The following is a 23,063-nucleotide window of genomic DNA, read 5'->3' as shown; positions in this document are numbered from 1 at the left end:
CAGGTGAAATCATGACTGAGCAAGCCTATTTAGGATCCTCTCTGTTCATCCTGTATGAGGAAGCGGCTAGGAAAGGTGCTATAAACAGTATGCCTCATTTCATTCGACTGGAAAACCATGTCCAGTGGGATTACTCTATCTGTGGTCCAAATCAAGTTTGGAACCTGGAATGACTGCATCCATGGGCGACTGGTGCTGCCTTAGTTGCAGGGAGGGGGAAGGGCATGTGCCCCCCCAGCCACTAGTCAGTGACCGGGGTGGGGTCCCCCCACAGCTGATCACATGCTCTCAGGGGGTGCATGTGCACCCCCTACGCGTCACCACCGATTGCATCCTGATGAACAACCCTAACAGTGACCAACTGGAGTGGTGGACAGCACTCATAGACATGGAGCTTTTATGATTTGATATTGACATTGCTACACTTAGTCGGACCAGACGTACAGGAGAGGGACAGCTCACAGAGCACAGTGGTGGTTACGCTATTTTGTGGGGGAATGAAAAGCTGAATAAAAGACAGCTATATTCATGGTGTTGATTTTGCTATCAAAACTAAGATTGTTAGTAGATGCCGAAATGTCTTGTTGGCATTAACAACCATCTCATGACCCTTCATCTACCACTGACCAACAGAGAACATGCAACAGTCATCAGTGCATACACCCAGACCCTTGATGCAGATGATGAAATAAAAGAAGAATTCTGTCCTGAACTTAACCAAGTCCTGTCATCTGTCTCCAAAGAAGATAAGATAATACTTCTTGGTGATTTCAGCGCTAGAGTGGACAGGGACTCTGAGCTATAGAAAGGAATACTTGGAAAGGAAGAGCTGACGAGAGTCAATTCAAATGGAATTCTTCTCCTGAGCAAGTGTCCAGGACATGATTTTATAATCACAAATTCCTTATTCTGCCAAAGCACGGAATGGAGGACATCATGGATGCACCCCCACTCAAAACACTGGTACCAGACTGACATCATACCACATGCCCAGAACTGTCACAATGTTCGTACCACCATAGCTCTGATCCATGCAGACTACTGCTGGATGGATCACTGTTTGATGTGTTCCCTCATGTCCATTTACATGACCCCAAAATCATGTAAACAGGAGCAACCAAGGAAAGGTCCAACATTGCGTGTTTAAAAGACCCTGTTAAAAGCAATCATCTCCAGCAGTGGGTCAGTGAGAAACTGATCTCTACAATGATCTTGACGCAGCTGACCACTGGGAGAGCCTCAAGAAAGACATCCATCAGGTATGCAAAGCATCTCTAGGCTTCTCCACAAAGAACTATCAGGATGGGTTTGATGAGAATGATAGGTAGCTTTGGTTACATGGAAGAAACAATGCATGTAGTTTTCCTATGGGCCAAGCACACAAAGAGCCATCCCTCTGAGGTCCAAGGATGGAACACCACTCTTTAAAGACAACTTCAGCACCAAGGCACAGTGAAAGGAGCACTTTTAAGAGCTCCTGAACTGAGATTCTAATATCGAAGACAATACCATCAAAGCCATTCCACAACACCCCATGGAGAATTATCTTGTAGATCCACCAACTTGTCAAGAAGCCTGGAAAGTCATTGAGCAGATGAAAAGCAACAAAGCATGTGGTCCTGATGGAACACCAGCTGAAATGTATAAGCAAGGTGGTAAAAAAAACCCCTCTTTCACTGCCTACATGTCATTATTATAGATCAGACTAGAACACTTATTGTGGTACTTCACTTTAGTCCACAGCTGGGAAGATTCTCCTACACATGCTCCTCAACAGACTCCCTCACTGAGGTGATTCTACTTGAGACCCAATGTGGTTTCAAACTATTTAGAGGTACAATAGATCTTTATTGCTCAACAGCTGCAGAAGTGTCACAAACGCCACACCTCGGAGCTCTTTACCTTCACTGACCTAAGGCTTTTGATTCAATCAACAGAGAGGCCCTACAGAAGATCCTGATGAGGTCTGGATGCCTGCCAACGTTTATCATCATTCACCAGACTTTTCATGACATCATAGCAACAATCCTAAGAAATGGTTTGGAAACAGACCCCTTTATTATCAGAACTAGAGTCAAGCAAGGATATACGATTGCACCAACACTTTTCCATTAATACGGCAGCTATTCCACATTTGATATTATAATTAGAGAGGGCAGTTCTTGGAAATACATTGAGCATTCCCCCTGCCTGGGTAGCCACCTTTCCCAAAACATATACATATGACAACACTCATCAATACTGGATAAAATCTGTCAGTGCTGCCTTTGGATGTCTCTGAAACCATGTCTTCAATTGTCATAGCATCAGGACCCAAACCAAACTTCTTGTCTATCAGGCTGTTGTCACCCGTATCTTGTTGTATGGGGGTGAAACTTGGATGACATATCAGAAACACCTGAGAGCTTTGGAATGTAACCATCAGCAACGCCTTCATAAAATCCTCCATTATCAGTCAGAAGGATAGAAGAATGAATGCCAGTGGTCTGGGTTAAGCAAACTCTACCATCATTGAAGCCATGTTTATATGGCACCAGGTCTGTTGGACAGGACATGTCATAACAGTGCCTGACAAACAGCTCCTAAAACAAGTCCTGTACTCACAACTTGTCAATGATCACTGCCAGGGTTCAAATTATGAGGGAGCTGACTCCCCCATAAGACATGAAAGCCACCCTGTAAGATTTGAAAATCATTACCTTGGGGAGTCTCTGATTATATTAGGGCATTGTGATGGACCATCCAATATTTTTTTGCAGATCCTGGCCCCAAGAAGCGTCAAAGTGTAATTCGAACCCTGGTCACTGCTGAAGAGGCAGGCAAAAGAAGATATTTAACGACACCTTGAAGGCCAATCTGAAGAAATGGAATAGTAATATCAATACCTGGGAGACTCTAGCATTGAATCATCCTCAGTGGCACCATAATGTGGAACAAGTCATTGATCATTTCTAGCAAACTCACCTCACTATGGAGGCAGATAGACGAGAAGAACAAAGGAAAAGAGCTGCAACCCAAGATCACCAGGAACTATTTGCCAAGCCTGCATTCATAGTTTCATAGTTGGTAGGGTCGGAAGGGACCTGAGGAGATCATCTAGTCCGACCCCCTGCCATTCAAACATGTGGATCTTAGAATGGTTTCTTCAGTCAACTATGGACTTTCCAATGACTTCCCTATTTACTGGAAGACTATCATCCTCATATGGAGGGACTGCCAATGCTGTCACTGCCTTTTCTATCCAGCTCCCATGCTACATGATACTTCTTCCACCTTAGCATTAACACCCTTCACACATTTAAAGACCTCTCCCATAGCCCTAAGGGGTTCTCATACCAAGCTCTATACTCGTTCTCCAACTTTTCTGGTAAGAAAAGTCTTCTGGCCCCGATCATGGCCATGGCCCTTCTCTGAATTCCCTCTACTTTGTCAACACAGTTTTTTCCCTCTACTTTGTCAACACAGTCAACAAAGTTAATGGTGCCCAGTCTAAATACAGTATCCCAGGTGGACACTTAGAGCCACAGAGGAAAGGGCTATCCCTTCCCTGGTCTTGATTATGACATCTTCACGGTCACAACTTAAATACCAGAGCACCCCCCTCCCCCCCAGTGCTGCCCCAGAGTCTGAGCAGACCCACACAGTAGACCACACCACAGGCAGGGCCCAGGACACACGCCTACCCTAACTGCTCTGGGCCTGTAATGCCCGTTGCACCTGCTCCAGCCAGTCTGGGCCCTCACTGCACTAAATGTCGTGTGCAGTAGGGGTCCTGGACCAGCTGAAGTAGGCACCACTTGTGTTGCAGTTCCCAGTGTCTGAGCAGAACCACGCAGTGTGGTACAAGCCTTGGGATCTGTGCTACACATCACTGTCCAGACTGTACCACACATGGTGCCTGTGCTGGCCATTCCAGGATTCATGCTGCATGAAGCATGGGTCCCAGACCAGCTGGAGTGAGTGCCCAACCCCGTATGCTGGAAAATGGGGAGGGGAAGAGGCTCATGGGCCTGAGCTGGCCTCACGGGGCCAGATGAGTTTGACACCCCTGCTCTAATGCTTGACAGTTGAACAAGCATTAATTGTTGTTGGGTAAGGAACCACAACTTACCTTGTCTACACTGCAGTTAAAGAAAAGTATTCTCTGCCACCGTTTTAAGACAACCCTATTTTTTCCATGTGGAAGAGCCCCACTGAGCATCTCATTTCAGATGACAAATATTAGCTACATGGTTTTTTGCCAGATCACTACTGACAATCTCTTGTGTCACATAAGATTTTTTTTTCTTCTTTCTGGAGCACTATTCCTGGACATTTTGAAATGAAACCATGTTGCAGAGTAATAAAACCTGCCTGCTTTGGAATGCTTTAGGGCCTAGAGATGGGGCAAGGGTCAAAAAGGAAACCTTCCTTTTCCCTAGCAACTTAAGCTGTGCCTGATAATTTCCCTCAACAGCTGCATCATGGGGAGTCTTCTGCATTCTCTCTAAGGGAGGCTACCTGCATATATTCAGAGAAAACAAGCACTTCATTACCACCCTTAGAAAAGAGGACTGCCTAACATTGGGCTTCCACAGCAGAAAGTAAAAAGACCACACGCACACTGCAAATCAGGGATAAGCAAAGAATCTCTTATCGAGGCACTTTGCCTGTCAGAGCCGAGGGAGGAGGGACATTAAGCTGAGGTGACACAACCCTGCCAGTCACTTGGGTCAGGCAGGTCTTCCTAGCTGCTCAGCTCTTTCACCATTTCCTGACTTCAGCTTGGAGGACCTGACTGGATGTTGTACTCTGAACAACTGTGTGTGTTCACTCTACTAAGAGTGGAACCTGGAAAAAACAGTGATGCACAAGCCATGTTCACAGAAGTTTAGGGCTGGAAGGACCTTGTGAGATCATCGGGTCCAGCCCCCTGCTCTGGGAAGAAAAGTCTGCTGGAAGCAAATAACCCCGGCAAGGTGTGCGTCCAGTCTCCTTTGGAAGATCTCCGGGGTAGGTGCCTGCACCACCCCAGCTGGGAGTCAATTCCAGTGTCTGGTCACGAATCACAAAGAAGTATTTCCTTATATCCAGTCTGAAACCTTCTAGGAGTTTGTGACCTAGAATGAAGCTGTCTGTCTAGGAACAGAGCTCCAGAGTGCCAGAGTTCCTCAGGTGCAGGATCTTTCAGACTCAGAGTATAGAAAGCTCTTAAACTATTCCCCCAACTCCTCCCTGGGTGGACTCCACCTGCATTTCCCCACATTGCCCATTACTGAGCCACAAAGTTGCCAACAGAACAATAACACAATTGCTTTGGTCCTCTTTCTGTCTGAGTGCTTTAAGATGCCTTTCTAATATTGATTAAGCACTGCTGTTTGTCCCCCTCCTCCCACTGCCATGCAGCTTCATCTCTAGTTTCCAGGCAGAGAAGTGCAGGAACAGCAAGGGTCTCACATAGATTACTGTCACAGCAGCCTTGACTCATAGCCCTCCTCCCTTAACCACAGCTTCAGAGTTCATTTCTATACCAGGACCTCCCACCTGTATACCAGGACCTTCCACCTGTATACCAGGACCTCTAGCTAGCAACCACCACTCAGCACTGAGCAACATGGAAAGGGAAAGGGTGGTGGCAAGCCCCATGTTGAGCAGTCCTGTACAAGGCTGTGCATTCAGAAACACCACTCATTGCCATCCACCACACTGGAACATGAACTCCTAAGACATATCAAGTGGGAGAAGGAACTGACTACACAGGAGATTATGCCCTAGTGGGATTATTCATGAGGGGGCATGAAATGGTGCACTGGGCCAGGCTGCGCTATGTAGGGTTTGGATGGAAAGCGTGCCACTGCTGCTGTCACAAGTACTGGGAGAGAGAACCCTGAACAGGGCTGGCTCGCAAGACAGACCAGCAGGTGTGAGAAAGAAACCCAAGCAGCAGCAGAGGCAGAGACCTCAGAGCAAGCACACAGTCCCTTCCCACTGGCTCTTGGGTTAAATTTACTCCCTCCACACTTTGCAATGGAAAAGTACAAGGGCCCAGGCACAAGGGCAGCACCACCTTCAGCCTCTTCCAAGCTCCCTGGCTGGCTGGGGCTGCCCTACTCATTTGTTTACACACTATTCCTGTCACTTTAATCTCTCCACAGCCCTAAGAACAAGCAGGCAGGAGGGGTGGAATTTCACTCCTGGCAGCCTGCCTTCTTCTACTATGCCACTGCCCCAACATCCTGAGCAAAACCTCCAAGGAATCCCAGAGCAAAGAAATAAGGTTGGGCTCCACCAGGCCTCCAGAGAGTACCACATGACTAGTCAGCAGGCACCCAAGAGCAGATGCTGACTGTTGCTCCTAGCTAGCACAGGGCCAGGGCATTCCAGCAGTACTGGTCATTGCACTGGGTCAAGTTCAGCCTTGGTGTAAACAACCCCACTGGCATCCAGAAGTGGGATGAACTCTGCTATGAGCTGACCCCAGCCCTGGAGTTTGTCATTAGAAGTCCACAGCTCTGCAAACTGGCCAACTTTCAGGCCTGACATTTGCCCTGATACTTGTGTGCATAAGGGCTAGAATCAGAGAGATACTGTAGATAAAACTGCTGCTTGTTTCCTTCTGGCAAATACCTCCATCCTCCAGAACATGCCTGTTCCCTACCATCCACTTTCCAGGGCGCTGTCCAGTCCAGACGTAACACATACACACAAAAGGGCTTCTGCTCTTGTCCTGGGCAGATGTTGCACAGCAACAGATATTTCATCATTAGGAAGCTCCCAGGCGGGCAGCTCAGGTTTCCTTTCATCCAGTTTTATTTCACCATTCCTATTTCTACGTTCTCTCCGCAGCCCCTCTGAAGTTTCCTGCTCCCTTTTGGGGATGGCCGCCACTCCACATCTAGTTCTTTTCTCCCCAAAGGAAGCTCCTTCTTAATATTTGTGTATCCCTCTAACCCCTTTCCAGGTTCTAGATCACCTTTCCAACACTGAGGAGCCTAGATGTGAAGGCATCATTCCAGCTGTGGCCCAACTAGGGTTGTATAAGGAGCACCAAGCAGCATTCCCCATGTAAGCCTGGGATAGAAATAAGCACACAACATCCCAGGTGTGCCTACACCAGAACTACACACAGAGGGAACCATCCCCTCCCACAATATTCAGCATTACCATCCAACAGGCAGCTTTGCGATTTAAGGCATGCACATGTAACTTCTCTCTATCCTCTTCTCTATAAAAGTTATCACCTCTACCACAAATTCGATTCCTCCATCCTCCCTGGCATTCAAAACTCCTCCCTAGTTGGCATCAGCTGCCTATTTTTAACACACCATTTTCCAGTTTCCAGATGGGTAGCTTGGAAGATAGGCAAAACAGCCTGTAGATCAAAGAACAGCACAGGGGAGCAGGAACTCCTAAGCCCCCCTTCTGTCACTGAAATGCTGAGGCCCGGATGCTTCAGAGGTGCCAGTGACCTGCAGCTCTGGGTACTTCACTTAAAAAGTCTCAGGGCCTGTTTAAATTGATCAGTTCCCAATCTGTAAAACAAAGAGAGTAATGTTTATAATGCCAGCCTCCCAGAGGGTGGCAGGGCTCAATTTGGAGAAACAAAACATCTTATTAAATGCTGAAGAACAGAACCAGCACTGATCTCCAAGCCCATTTGAACTGTGCCTTGCCATATCAAAGGTTCTGCCTTGAAAGATACCGTGCTCCTCATGGCTTGTCATTTTATGCTTGCATTTTCTTAAGCCCCTTGTCAGCAATTAGCTCCCAGTGAGAGTGTGGAACAGGACAGCAGAGTGCACTGTCTTCACAGAGATTGTGCCCACAATGTCAGAGGTAATCAAACCTTAACCGTCATACACTAGTGTGGAAAAGGCCCCAGTGTTGTGAAAAGGGGGTTTCCTACAGCACTCTTTGACCATGCCTCATAGGGAAGGGAAAGCAGTAGATATTTAGCAGGACTGCTAAGCCTAAAGATTCACCCTAGTTTTAAAATGACGCTAATCCCCTCCTCCTCCCCACCTCCCCAAAACCCAGTGCCTGGAAACTGACCCTAGGTTTCACAGCACACACGGATGTATTCAACCTCCCTCATGGAGAACATCTCCTCATTGTCTCTTCATGCTGGGCTTGTCTTCAGGATTACTCTCTCCACTTCCCCAGAGAAAACAAATACCTTCTGCTTTAAAATCTTCTGCTCTGTTATTGACCTGTAATGGATCCCCTGGCTCCATTCCCACCTCCCCCTGCTTCCTGGACTTAGCTCCCCAAATTATCCAGTTGACCATCCTCCCTCTCAAAAATGTATCAGGTTGAACATTTTTGAGAGGGAGGATGGACTTGCATCCTCTTGGAGAGACCAGGGCAATTTCTACGCCTCGTCCCTGTCTGTGCAGATAATGGGTTCAATGTCTTTATTAAGAGAGCCTTGTATATGCTTCAGAGGTTTGGTCCGGGCTGAGCCTGGAGCCCTGAGGCCTGACTGGGAGGCACATATTGAAGGTAAACATTGTGCCAAAGGAATCCCGTTTGCTCATGATGGGGTTTAAAGGGATACAGCAGAACAGACTCAATGAAACAGCCTTGGGGCTGGGCTGGTACCTTCTGCCCGTCCCAACCATTACTCCTAAACGTTCTGGGCTAACAACAAGCAAAGCAGAGCAGACACCCCGGGACAAGCTCCAAGCCATAAACCTGCCACTAGAAACCTATCTCCTGCACTGGAGACTGGGCCCCGCGTTGTCATTTACCTTGGGGAGACAAACAAATCTCTCAGTGGCTCCAGAAATTCAAGTCCCTTAGATTGGGCCTTGTTCTCAGTTAGCTTCCCAGGGTTTCACGTTGCAGCTGCTCTGAATGAAAGGCTGGCCAAGTGTTTTTATCCATGCACTGGCCTGCCCCCCCCACCGATGATTTACTCACCCCTCTCCCTGACTCACTCTGGGGGCCCCTCATTCACATGTTCATCCACTTACCAGGCCCCACCCCACGCAGAAGTCCTGACATGCTAAGTCACAGATATCTATGAAGATATTACAGATAGTGAGAGCTGAGTGAACCACAAGCCCTAGGTACTGCTCTGCCTAACTCCCCACTCACTCAGAGAAAGCCAGATTTTTATTCTTACACACAGCTCGTGTGTCAGCTCAGCCCCCAGGAGGAAGTGCCAGAGGAGTGTCTAGGGCTCAAATTGCTCAGGTTGAAAAGTCAGTGAGGAAGTAGCATGGATCTGCGGCCAAGGAACTCAGGAGACCCTGAATCTCATCTACCACTGACTCAGTGACCTTGGGCAAGTCCCTGCCTTTCTGTCTCAGTTTCTCCACCTGTTGAATAGGGATAATGCTATTTTGCCCACCCCCTCCACACAGTTGTGAAATTAATTCATGAGCATTAGTACAACACATCATGATCCTCTATGAAAGCTTCTAGACAACAGATTATAAAGGCAACAGATTATTATTTCATGTTACCTATGGTTAGCCAGGGCATGACAAATTTCAGCTGCCAGTAGCAAAGCATGTGCCTTGGAGATTCCTGACTGCTCTGCCTCTTCATGTCATCGGGTAGGGGATTTTTCTCTGCTCTGCTGACCTTCCCCACCCCAGGATCACAGGTTCTGCATGCTGAGTTTCTCTGAAAGCCCCTTTCCTCTTCCTCCTCCCCAGTTCCATATTTTAGTATCCTTCTCCTGTAGGAACAACATCTGCCTCTGTTCAGAGCTTGGCAAGTTGCAGGATTCAAAACCAACCTGCTTCCGGTCAGGGTTACAGCACCTGCAGTAACTCAGCAGCACCGCCGTAGGAAGAGACCTTTGCCCAGCAAGATATACTTACCATGGAAAGCAAAATGTCAGAATCAGTCAGACTGCAGTCCTGATGCCACCTCAGCTCCCTCCCACTGATGCCTGCCTTCTCCACCCCTTCATATTGACATGGTCTTCTTGACTATACACCCCATGCATAGTCAAGAAGACCGTGTCAATATGTTTGAGAAAGACCTCCCACGTGGCCCTGCCAGTTCCACAGACTATGTGAGGTGCAAGGCAGGGCAGGGTGGCACCTTAGAGACTGACTGGTTCAGAGAGGCATGAGCTTTCTTGGACGACAGCCTCCTTTGTCAGATGCAGATGCTTTCATGCGTGAGGCTGCGAGCAGCCCTGCCCAGGGTGACAACATACCAGGTCTTGCATACAATTATTTATCAGGTCACCTTCCCGAGAGGGGAAGGCATGGGGAGCACCTCGGCAGCATGAGTGAGGCAAGGCTCTGGCAGCTGGCTGAGGATACTGCCTGGGCAATGCAGAGGGCAGGGGCATATCTTCCTCCTTCCACACAGGGAAGAAATATTCCTTGTGGACAGAACTTGGACACAACCAGAGCCTGCGTCAAAGCCGACTGGAGCCAATGGAAGCTCTACGCACATGCCCTGCGCTCCTGTGAAAGTAATGCCTTCACCGCACTGTTAGGCTTTGGTGTCTGGGATTTCCCAGACACTTGTATGCCCTTTCTGGATTTCCTGTTAATGCTGTGCTGCGAGCCCCAAACATGCTGTTAACAGCTTCTTAATCAAAACGAAGTAAGGTATAAAATGCACTTAAGAGTCTGGGGAATAGGGCTTGGCCAATACACTTTTTCTGGCACAGCTACGCTAGTTAGCGGGGTTGGGGCTGGGGCAGGTTGGAAGTCGCATCCCCAAGTGATACAACCATATTGGCTAAAGGTATAGGGTCAGATCATGTTCTATCTATAGGGAACTTCAAGGTGATCCTATTTTAATCCTACTCAACTCCCTGGAAAAAACCCAAAACCAAAACCATTAGCACACCTACTTTTGTAACATGCCATCATCTTAGCCTTATGAGTGAGTTGCAAAAGGAGGAGGAGAACAAGGACCTAGCCACCTTTTTGTATTAACATTTTCAGGGACTCAAGCAAAGTGAAATTAGTTGTCCCTGAGCCACATCAGTCAAATTAGGCATTGAAAAGGCAGGATCTGGCTCATAGTGTAAACTCAGTTTGGGGAAGCGATTGAATCTATATTAGCAAAAGGATGCTTTGCCAGTCAAAGCAGCAGGTGCATGAGGGAAAAACAGCAACCCCCTTTTAATTGCAAGAATCATGGAAGGGCTGCATCTGTCATCTCCCTGAAACATCACCTGCTTTCTGTGGTGTTCCTCCAGCAGGTCACAGAGAACCTTGCTCACTCTCCCAGAGCTATAACAGCTTCCCACTAGCACAACCCATTTGTGTCAGGGGGGAAAAAAAAAAAAGAGAGATGGGCTGACTCAGAGGCACAGCAGGGTGCAGAACTGGGGAGTAGAGGATGCAATTGTTTTACTAGTACTGTAAACAGGGATGCTCAACATAGCACCCCTCTGGTGCAGGCCTCCCTCCTGCTAAGTTATCAGTACTGACAGCAGATGACCCTGAAGTGTCTTATGTTCAAATGAGCATGGGGGGCGCCTCCCAAATACACTTGAAACCCAACCAGCCAGAATATTCATTGTGGATAGGATCCACCTTTGCGTATGGAAGGCCTATGCTGATGATGCACTAATGTGCAGGCCTTATGTGAAACACAGCTTGTGGACAACATTTGGGGGGGGGGGGGGGGGAAACCCCGCATTGTTGGAAACAAAGCTCGTGGAAAAAATGGGGGGGGGGGGGGGGGTGAAACCCCGCATGTTAAGAACTGCCTTATGACTGTTCAAAATGGGACAAGAGCGATGTAGGGTGTAGGTGCATCTGATATAAGCATTGCTGTTGGGCAGATGGGAGAGGAGAAAAAAAAAGACAAACTACAGCAAATCTATTCCCCCTCCCCCCAAAATAAACCCAGCCCTCTTGCTTGTCCATGCATAAAGGGCATAAGGTAAGGTCAGAGGTTTGGTTGGTAGACAGCTCCTAAAGGAAAAAGGGAGGCTCTATAAAAGGTTCATCCAGGGAAGAGGAGAAGTAGCTGCCATCTGGAAGCACTATGCAAGCAGTAAATAATGCATGAGAGGCAGCAAGGGAAAAGCAGGGTCAGGGATGCTTTAGAACAAGGGTCGGCAATATTTTCGGGCAGAGTGCCAAAAATACCCACAACCTCAACTTGTAAGATGTTGGTATGCCAGGGGAGCAGCACTATACCTTGACTCTTGGTGGCCCTGGATGAACTAGTATCGGGCCCCCCTTAGCCAGAGATAATGATAATAATAATAGTAATTTAAAAATTACTATTTTGGGGCCCCCTTTCTGTCTGGGCCCCAGGTGGCTGCCCAGTTTGCCCAGCCTGTGTCTAGCTCTGCAGGGAAGCATGGCAGGAGAGCTGCGAGGGGTCCAATTCTTGTTGTGGTAGTGCAGCCCCAGCCTTTTCCCAAGCAAAATGCCTTCCCATGCCATGCTTTGGCACCCTGCCAGGGGTTGCCTACCCCTGCTCTAGAACAGCGGTTTCCCAACCTTTTTGTACCAGGACCCATTTGTAAACGCTGATGGCCAGTCCTGACCCAATAAATAGTTTTAAGTAGAAAACAGCTCTCTGGCCCTGCTGGTACCTCTCACTCCTGACCCGCTGCCTCCAGGCCCCAGCTATTAAGTGTGTGAGGTATGGGGGGCCCCAAGCAGCCCCTCGCAGGCTGGAACTCTGCCAGCCTGCAAGTGAAAACCCCCTGCTTTCCCACATTTTTCTCCTTTAAAGGAGAATCGATTTTTAAAGCTTGTTCATTGACCCTTTCATATATATTTTTGCAACCCATGGGTTGACAAACACTGCTTTACCACCAAGCCAGGAATGGTAGGGGGCAATAAGAAGCTGGGGAGCGGGGGGTGGGAATGGGAACAGAGGAGTGAGGGCAGAGGGGAAGAGCACTAATGAGTTTAAGGGAGCTGAGCTCCTAATGGGCCAAACTGACTGGCCACGATTCTGCAGCTCTGCAAGGAGAAGGCTAAGCGTTTCCAGCACACACACATTTCCTGGGGCCAGGCTGCCATTTCTGTTTCAGTGTTAAACTTTTACCAAGGTCCGTGGTACAGCGCTTCCCTCTCCACATCCCTGATTAACACAGCACAGACAACAATGAATACCAGATGCTTTTAACAATTGATAGAACACAGACCTTGGGCTGTCCACCTTCTCATTAGTTCTCCATTTCAAAGCCACATACTTGCAGCCCTTCTTTTTTTACCAATGGATCAGCTGATCCCATGCATCTTTAAAACAGATTCCATAAAATGACATGCATCCTATTATTCTGGTTGCCCTGCCCTGCCCTTCCCATTCCTCCACCCCGACTTGTTTCTTTGTCTATCACTTGCTGATGTTTTGGCTTTAAGACAAATTCTACACTACCAACTTTTGCTGGCAGAACAGCATGGGTCAGGGGTGTGGAAAGGAGTGATTGCCGACACGGCTGTGCTAGCAGAGTTCCCTCATGGGGATGCAGCTATACCAGCAAAATTGCACTTTTACTGGTCTAGCTCGTTTTGCTTGAACGAATGTACGTGTGTGTGTGTGTGTGTGTGTGTGTGTGTGTGTGTACGCACGCATGCGCATGGGGTGTATCTTGAATAAGCCATAGGGGGAAAAGTACACAGAAGTGCTCTGTGGATGTAGACTACTGACATATCAATCTCAACCACCATCCCCTAGTGTTGGCTTGGCCTCATGTTGTGACCTCTTTGAGGCAGGGATTGTAATAAGCTATAAGGTTTGAACAGGGCCAAGTAAATGGGGTTGGGGGGGCAATCCAGACCCAGCTACTATAATGTAATGGCATTTTTTCATCCTCTGACTCACTGAGCTGTCTCAAGGCCCTTTGTCCAGCCATCAACCCTGGTTTGTTTTGATAATCGCAGGGCCTGGAAAATCCCAGTTTGTTCTTTCAGGAGAAGCTCCCCTTGGGTGAACTCACTGCAGTGCTGTGATGACTGAGCCTGAAACCTCATGGAATCACCCATCCTCACACAAAATGACATGAGCAGAGTCCTGGAAATTACTGCCTAAAAAAAGTGAGAATCCCATTTTGACTAAAATAACGGAACAAAAAGAGAGAGAGAAAAAATCCCGTTATTAGACATCACGGAGACTTTTCAACAGCACAAAGCAGGCACTTAACTCTCACTCATTTTCACTGGGAGTACAACTGGCTTTTGAAAATCCCTTATGTACCACCGAGGTTAGTAAAACATGCCCAGATATTACTAGAGCCTATGAGGGATAGGCAGTGAGGAATTTATAAATGACAGATCTTGCCAGACATACTTGGATCCCTTTTTATTTTTAATAGCATTACAGCAGCCACAGATGAAGGGGAAGTGATGGATACAGCTAGAATGTTAGGGAGCGTTTGCTGCAGGGTCTCATCTCATCAGATCTCATTCTCACTAAGAATTCAAATAGGCTCAGACAGGAAGCCTGTCATCTAGGCTAAAAGCTGGCTTAAGGACCATATGCAAAGAACAGCTCTACATGACAAGGGATCACATTGCAGGGCAATGCAGGGTCATCCCTATGTTCGGTTCTATTGGACTTCAGTCTAGCTCTGCACACATCAGGATTGCTTATGTGCATGTGTGCATACTAGCATGGCAGTGTAAAGTCCCAGAACCTGTGTTGACTGCTTCCAGAGTTTTTTTGTCAGGGGTTCAACTCTAACCACCCAGAGAGAGCTGGATCGTAGGGGCCGTACAACCTCCGCATGTGCCTGTCTGTGTAAGGAGATTGCACTTTATTACTGGTGGGGAGGGGCATTGGCTCCGTTTCCCTACCATAACTACGCTGCAAACCCACTGCCCCCAGAGGCAGCATCTTCAAGCAAACTGCTGCAGGCTGCTCCCTAACCTGGAAGCAGTGTAGTCATGTCCAGGTAGCCCCACAGAAGGGCTAAATGCTACAAAGGTGGGTTGTTTGGCTCTGTCTCTCAGCCACGCTAAACCGCTCACCTGAGATGCTTTGCAAAATTGGCTGTGCTGTTTCTACTCCTATGTCTGAGCATGCCATGGCCCAGCCCAGGAAGTTTGCCACTTAAGCCTGGCCTCCTCCAGCAGGCAGAGGACTTGGAAGAATGAGCCTGGATGGACAGACAGCACAGTTGCCTGGATGTGAGGAACTGCCAGGCCTGTGCCTGACAGGATGAACAGGTGAGGGGGCTCAGCAGGGAGGCAAGCAAATGCTAACCAAGCCTTTGGAAGAACAGAGGGGCTCCTAGTGGAGATGGCAGGGCTCCTCAGTTGCCAGGAATCTCAAGTCCTGGCCCACAACATTTACTCATCTTCTGCCTGGCAGGCATCCTGTATTATGATGAAGCTTCTAACAAAAGGAAGAGGGTTTAATACAGATTTAATGCCTTGCAGTGCTTCCTTCCATTTCCCCCAATTCTAGGAGCTCAGCCCTGTAGTTCAGGACACTGGGTTTGCCTGAGACAGGTCTAGCAGATTACAGGAACTGAACTGCACTCTAGATGTCCAAACAGTCACAAATGGTAAGGCTAAAAGGGACCATTAGGTTATTTAGTCTGAGTTCCAGTATACCAGGTGCCACTAAATTGCACCCAGTTTCCCCCACAGACCGGAAGGGCCTCCTGGATCACTGAAGTCAGTTTCTCGTGTTCATGGGCCACTGTCCACTGAAGAAGTCCCCAAAGTCTCTACATCAAACCTTCATCCAACACTACAAAGGAACACTACTGAAACACCAAGAACATTTCTACAATATGCCACAGGTAAAAGCAGGGAGAGACAAGGGCTGCCAATACCCTGCTATTCTGAAGTCTACAAGTTGTTTGGCTAAACCTCACTGCCAGACACGCATCTAGCCCACATCTGGAGACACCAAGAAACAAAGAACCTACCGCTGTGCTCGATTGTTGACCCAGTGGTCAATCACCTTCCCTTCTAAAGAATTGTGTCTTACTTGCCGTTTGAATTTGGCTAGCTTTGACTTGCAGCCACTGGTCACTTATACCTTTCCTCAGTCAGTGAAAGAGCCCTTTAGCACCTCCCTTTGAAGACACTTGAATACTGTAATGAAATCACCTCTCAATCTTCTTTTTGATAAGCTAACCAAATTAAGCTTTCCAAGGCTCTCACTATCATGCATTTCCGTCACCAAAATCACTTCTGTGGGTCTTTCCCTGCCAGGTTTTGAACATCATTTTAAAAATGTGAGCACCAATATTTCAGTACCAGTCTCTCCAGCTTTCTTAAACACAGGTAATAAATCACCTCCCTACTCCTACTCATCACTCCTCTGTTTAGAAAGCAAAAGGTTTCACTAGAACATCAGCTTGGAAGAGACCTTAAGAAGTCATCCAGCCCATCACATCCCTCAGTGGGATCAAACATACCTATACAAATGGGTTTCAACCTTTTGGACTCAAGGGAGCCCTCATTAGACTCAGAGCACCCTTTGAAAAATGCCAACGCTTAGCTCTCACTCATTTTTTGACTATGGAAAACTAATACAATTCTTCTGTTGAAAATAACTCAGGAAGACCACAAAAGGTCAGAAATGTTTTTGATACTATGGATTCCTATTTTAAATCTCTTGGTTTATCCTGAGAATCATGTGCAAGTGTTTCCACATGTGACAGTGCTAATATTGCATAGCACCTCATGCCCCCCTTAAAAGGATCTCATCACACCGTGGTTGAGAATCACTGACCTAGAGCGCTCTTGAGGGGTGCTGGTTTCACCTGCTTTTAAAAAACTCCAAAGGGGATTCTAACATCTTTTAAGATAACCTGTTCAGCACTTACTTACCCAGTAGAGATAAAAACATGTTCCCTAATATCTAGCCTAAATCTTCATTGTTGAAATTAAGCCAAGGACTCTTTGTCCTAAATCCCCAGAAGATATGGAAAACATCTGAGAGCTGTCTTCTTTTACATAGGTGAACGACCTTTGTCCCCCCACCTCAGTCTTAAAATATGATGGTCTCAACCTTTCTGCGAAGGCCATTTTCCAAGCCGCTTCTCATTCTACTTGCTCTCTCTCTGAACTTCCAGTTTGTCTACATCTTTCTTAGACTGTGGTACCTTAAACTGGAAACAATGTTCCAGCTGAGGACTCACCAGTGCTGAGTAGAGCAGAAAAATCTTCTCCTGTCTCTTGTTATGACATTCCTGTTAATACAGCGCACAATGAAATTTACCTTAATGCAACAATATCACTTCATTGATACATGCTCAGTTTCTGATCCAGTCTAATTCTTAGCCCCTTTTCTGTAGTACTGCTTACATACCAGCCAGTTATATTCCCCATTTGCACTCATACCTATGGTTCCTTCTTCCTATGTATAGTACTTACCACTGTTTTGGGGTTTTTTTTAAACTGAATTTCATCTTCTTGATTTTGGTTCAGTTCTCCAATTTATCAGTATAATTTTAAATTTTAATCCGGTCTCCCAAAGAAATTGCAACCTCTCCCAGCATGGTATTACCCACAAATTTTATAAACACACTCTCCCTTCCAAGCCACTAATGAAACTATTGTCTAGAAAAGGACTCAGGACAGACCCTTGCAGAGTTCTAGTTGAAATGTCCTCACAGTCTGACAGTGAAGCAATGATTACCACCTACCCTAGGGTGATTTCATCTACACCATATTTCTGTAGTTTGCTTGTGAGAATGTCATGTGAGGGAGTGTCAAAAGCCTTACAAAAGTCAAGATACATTGCAGCTGCTGCTTCCCCCTCATCTGCTAGGCCAGTTATCAAGCCAATCAGTTTTTCTTCTTTGACAGGATATGATACATTCTTGACATATCTAGGTTGCCTGTTTCCCCATCTCTTTATTATCTTCTACATGCTTAGAAATAGACTGTTGAAATAATTTGTTCTAGCATCTTTCTAGGTACCACAATTAGGCTGACTGGTCAATATTTTCTGAGGTTCTGTTTTCTCTCTCTCTTTTTTTTTTTTTTTTTTTTTTTTTTTTTAAAGACAGGTAGTATATTTGCCCTTCACCAATCCTTTGAGACGTACATTGTCCTCCAGGAACTCTCAAAGATAGCTGCTAAGGGTTCAGAGATTGCTTTAGCTATGCCCTCAAGCACTCTAAGGGGAATTTCATCAAGCCCTGGCAACTTGAATACATCTAATCTATCCAGGTATTCTTTAACCCACTCTCTCCCTCTTCTGGTCTGTGTTCTGATCCATTTGTTAACACAGAATCATAGACTAGCTGGGCTGGAAGGAACCTGTGCAGTCATATAGTCCAACCCCACTGCTCAAGGCAGGATCATCCCTCACTAAACCATCACAGTCTGTCTAACCTTTAACAACAGCCAAGGACAGAGATTCCACAGCTTCTCCTGGTAGCATGTTCCAGTGCTTAACTCACCTTATAATGGAAATATTCTTCCTAATATCCAACCTAAATTTCCCTTTCTACCATTTATGGGCATGTATAGATGTGTTCTAAGGGGGGGAGGGGGGGCGCTTTAATTAGAGCAGCTCTGAGAGCCAGTTTAATTAAAGTGCCAGAAGCTTCATGTGCATGCATCAGCATCCCTGCACTGAAAAACGGCAGCAGGGGTACTTTAACTAAAGCTCAGCAAACGATTTTAGTTAAAGCACCCCCGCTGCCATTTTTCAGTGCAGGGATGCTGAAACATGTGATGCTGGAGTCTGCTGGAGCATGGTAATTACCATGCTCTGGCAGACTCAATTAATTGAGTCTGCTCCAATGCACTTAATTACAACACGTTGGAGCAGCCTCTCTGCATGTGTATAGGTGCCTTAAGACTGCTGTTCCTTCTCCTGTCCCCTGTGGCCACAGGAAATACTTTATCTGCATCTTCCACATAACCACACTTCAGGTATTTGAAGACTTACCAGATCCCCTCCCCTCCCCCCACCCCTGTCTTCTCTTCTCCAAACTAAATAATCCTAGCCTTTTCAGCCTAGTCTCATAAATCAACATGAATTGCATTAAGAAACTGGTCACAATTTACTTTTCCTGTGAAGACTGAAACATTGAGTATTTCAACCTCGTCTGTGTAATGTTGTTCACTCTTTTGGCAATGGGCACATATGGCCAGGAATGCTTTTCCAAAGATAGCATTTGTTATTTTTTGTCTCAGATCAGAAGCTCGTGTTGTTCATGGTGACCCACAGAAGTCTTCCAGGGTATCTCCATCAGCCTGTCCTGCGGTCCTTGCTCCTAGATGCAGAATTTTGCATTTGGCTCTGCTCCAAAGCATTTGGCCCAGCTTACCATGCTCTGTGTGGCAGTTCTCTCTGTGCTCACAACTCTGCCAATTTTTGCCACCCCCAAACCAGTTTAATCTGCAATTTTAGATTTATTTCTAGGTGGCTGATGAAAACACTAACTCGCACTGGACGCAGCGCCAGTCCCTGCAGATCTCTGTGTTATGGTACTGCTCCAGCCAGCCAGGGGTACAGAAAAGAACAGCACAGTGAGGCTATGTCCAGTCTACGTAGCTATCAGCTCTGCTATTATACAGACACTTGCACACACAAAGAACATAGCAAGGAAAAGTAATTCACTCTTGGTTCTTTGGCATTGAGTCAAACAAGCCTATGCCCTTGCTCATGGCTGATGTGCAAGTTATATATCAGTCAGTTGGAAACTTTGTCTACGTAGGAAAGTCACAGTGGTTTAACCAAAGATGTGAATTTAAACCAATTCAGTTAAACCAAAATATGTGTCTACACAGAGTATGGAACTGGTTCAAAAGCAACCTTATTCCTTTTAACTTAAGTCAGTTGGGGCAGGTTTGAAGTGACTTCAAATAAACTGCTCTTAAAGGGAAATGGGGGTTTAAAGGACTGTAGCAGTTTAATTACACTGGCTGATTAAACTGGTACAAATCTATGTATAGACAAAATAAACAAACAAACAAGACAGACAGATAGGCAGACTCTAACCGATTCTAAACCGGTGTGACTTGCACAGAGAAGAGCCCTGGGAAGGGTCTCAGTTTCACCGACTTCCAACTCTGAGTCTCCAGAAGCCAACAATGTCAGGCTGGGCCACAGCAAGAGACAATTAGTCACAGACAAAGAGGTCTAAAAAAGGCTCCACTGATGTAAGAAGAGAAAGAGAGTCATTGGATCCCTTCTGAGATCCTCTTTGGGACCTGAAAATTGCTCGCAGCATTGGTGAAATACCCTGAGAAGGTAGCAAGTGTTTTTAAACATTTACACTGAAGCTTCCTCTCAGCTCTGTCCTCAGCCTGTGAATATAATTTGCCATGCAGCCAGCATCAACCTGTTGTAATCTGAATTTCACATTGATCACAATGCTGTGGTGAAAACTATAGGTTTGTTCACTGACTTGAGAGGCTGATGGACTCATCCAGAGAAAGAGGCTACTGAAGACCTCTAACTGGAAAATGTGGGATGAACAAGAGCATGACTCTGTTAAATTGCACTGCAAAGTTCAACCTTCGTCTTACTCAGGGCTGTCAGTCACTTCTCAGGAGACAGAGGGCTGCACCCAGAGTAGTAGGTCTGAGCTGCCTTCTGTTTTAGTATGGAGGAGGAGTAGGTAGAGACTGCAGAGACCAACATGCAGAAATTTATGTGAGCCAAGGAGTCTGTCCACATTTCATGGTGAGGCACAGTCTTCAGAAAGTGACATCTCATGTAGCAGCCAGGAACCATATTGCCTGTGGGTCATTCTCCATTCTCTGCTGGCACATGCCAGAGGCCTGCAGCTGGGATGGCTGGTGACACCACAGACACCTGTACAGATCCTTTGCAGTTCCACAGGGCTGCTTTACTTGGTACAAGCTGGGCTGTAGCCGGAAAAGGATACATGTGTTCTGAACAACTTATCCACCTACAGGGGCTCCACAGAGCTCTCCATACCTAGAGACTCCTTTGAGAGAAGAGAAGGAGCTCACAGCCAGTAAATGCACCATGCAGAATTGAACCAAAGAAGGGGAGCTGAAACACAAGAAAAGGGGCACATCCGATATAGCAGGGGTCGGCCGATTATTTCAGGCGGAGGGCTGCTTACTGAGTTTTGGCAATCCATCGAGGGCTGCATGACAGGCAGCCAGTGGTAGCCAAATATTAATTTTCTAAATTTTTTAGGGTCCCTGTGGGCTGCATCCGGCCCACGGGTTGCATTTTGCCCACCCATGTCCGATATAGGATCCTATGGGTAAGGGGGAGATCAATAGCAGAGAGGCTAGACAGAGGACTGATAACAGGCTGCTCAAGAAAACAATGCAGGTATAAATGGCCCATACAGACTGCTTCTCCAAGGGAGAGAACAGAAAGGAGATTAGCTGCTCTGTTGCCAGAAGAGACCCGATTATGACAGCTCAATCCCATGACCTTAGAGCAGTACCAAGAATGGCTGGAAACAGACCCCACCTGTAATGCTCTGCTCCTCTGGTGCCACTGCAGTGAGCCTCTGGAAGGTCTTTACTCTGTAGCACTCTCTGTATTATTGCTGACCACACACTCGCTCTTGTGTGACGCATGCCAAATCCCAGGAAGGAGGCAATATAAGCTTAGCTGCTTTAGAGCAGCCTTGCGTATGGTCAGGACAGCGCTGAAAAGGTGCTCAAGCACTGCTGAGCTCAACTGTCTCGTTTCCAGGAACTGGTGCATGCAGGCAGGGCAAGCATCATGGTCATGTCCCTGGGCATGGCATGAAAGCGTGATAGGTGTGTCTTGGGGTGGGGGTGGGGGGGGTGAGGGATGTCAATCCACAGTGTGAAGACAGCCACAGTTGACACTGGTGGCAGAGTTAGAGGCCAAACCCCCAGTGTGGTTGTGGCTCTGAGGGCAGGAGGTGGTTTCTGTTGGCAGACTTGCATCAGCTCTCCCAAAGTGACAGCTGCTTTGTTGGTAGAAGCCAACCTTCTAGCAGCAGAACTGTGTCCACACCAAGGGCTTTGCTGGCAGAGCTATGCCAGCAGACAAGGTCTAAAAGCCATCCCTGAACAGACCTCACCAACAGGGTTTCTCTAAACCACTGATTCTCAACCAGGGTGCCATGGCACTCTGGGGTGCCTCAAGATTTTTTAAGGGTGCCACAGGGTGCTGCGCAACGTCAGCACTGTGAGGTGTGCAAATATGAGTCACAAGATAAACCTAGAGATCTCAAACAGAAATCCATAGTGTTAAAACCCTTCTGCCCTGGTGTGGGCTGTCTGAGCTCTTTGCAACAGAAGAACTGCTTTATTATCATTCCGTAGTCAAAAATTGAGTGAAAACTAAGAGCTGACATTTTCCAAAGGGTGTTTCAAGTCTAACAAGGGGTCTCTTGAGTTTGCTGTGGCGTGCTGCGAGACTAAAAAGATTGAGAACCACTGCTCTAAATTAATCCAGTCTATATTGCAGTCTCCTGTCAGCACCTGCATCAGTCCACAGTATGAAGAGGTGCGGTCTTGCCCCTGGGTACACAGCTGCCACAGCAGAAGCCCCCAGAGTGGGTACAAGCACAGCAGTAGGACTTTGCTTTTTACTAGCATAGCTCATATTGCCAAGGGGGGGCTGTAATAAACTATAGCAACAACAACATGGTTCTGCTGCCATAAGCTGCGCCCTCCCGAGGGACACATTGCTGATGTAATATAGTATGGTGGCTATATTCTATTAGCCACTGAGGATATGATGACAAAAAGGGAGGCATGGGGCATCTGAGGGTCTGGACACATGTCCATTTGGAGCTATTTCCAAAGGGGCGTGGGGTGGAAGAGTCTTGCCCGAATCTATGCAGCAGCTGTTATATTCTGACAGTTAGTTTACAGGCAGACAAACTGCAAACCATACAAGTGTAGCAAAAACAACTGAAATTCTACCCCTGGATGAAGCTCTGTTAAAGTACATTTGTAACTTCCTGGCTTGTCCACAGGTAGCTGTTAGAAGGTAACAGTTGCTGCGCGATCTGGTTCTGAAAGGGTTCCAAATGTATGCACGTCCCTTGGGGATGTGCATCAGTGGCAGAGCAAGAGAAAGCTTTCCTAGGCCTGCCTTGAGGCACTGGTACACAAGAGAAGGCTGCAGTAGGCAGTGGGATGGAGCGTGAGGATGACGTAGTCAAGGGGAGCGAACATTACATATTGCAAAGCAGAGAGCAAAATCCTGTACCTTGCCTGGAGGATCCTGGGCTTCCTGCTGTT

At 47.0% G+C, this 23,063-nt stretch overlaps 1 protein-coding gene across 1 annotated transcript in view; it reads right to left on the bottom strand.

Moving 5' to 3' along the window:
- The window catches only part of TMEM63B (transmembrane protein 63B), a 69,946-nt gene extending 61,158 nt beyond the window's left edge, over nucleotides 1-8,788 (bottom strand). The window contains exon 1 of the mRNA XM_025197796.1: nucleotides 8,730-8,788. The gene's annotated coding sequence lies outside the window, so the exon portion shown is untranslated. The remainder of the gene's footprint in view (nucleotides 1-8,729) is intronic.
- Nucleotides 8,789-23,063: the final 14,275 nt, after the last annotated feature.

The sequence above is a fragment of the Alligator sinensis genome, unplaced genomic scaffold (genome assembly GCF_000455745.1).
Source record: "Alligator sinensis unplaced genomic scaffold, ASM45574v1 scaffold198_1, whole genome shotgun sequence".
Lineage (NCBI taxonomy): Eukaryota > Metazoa > Chordata > Crocodylia > Alligatoridae > Alligator > Alligator sinensis.
The sequence above is the reverse complement of the archived record's forward strand: the minus strand, read 5'-3'. Positions and strand labels throughout refer to the sequence as shown.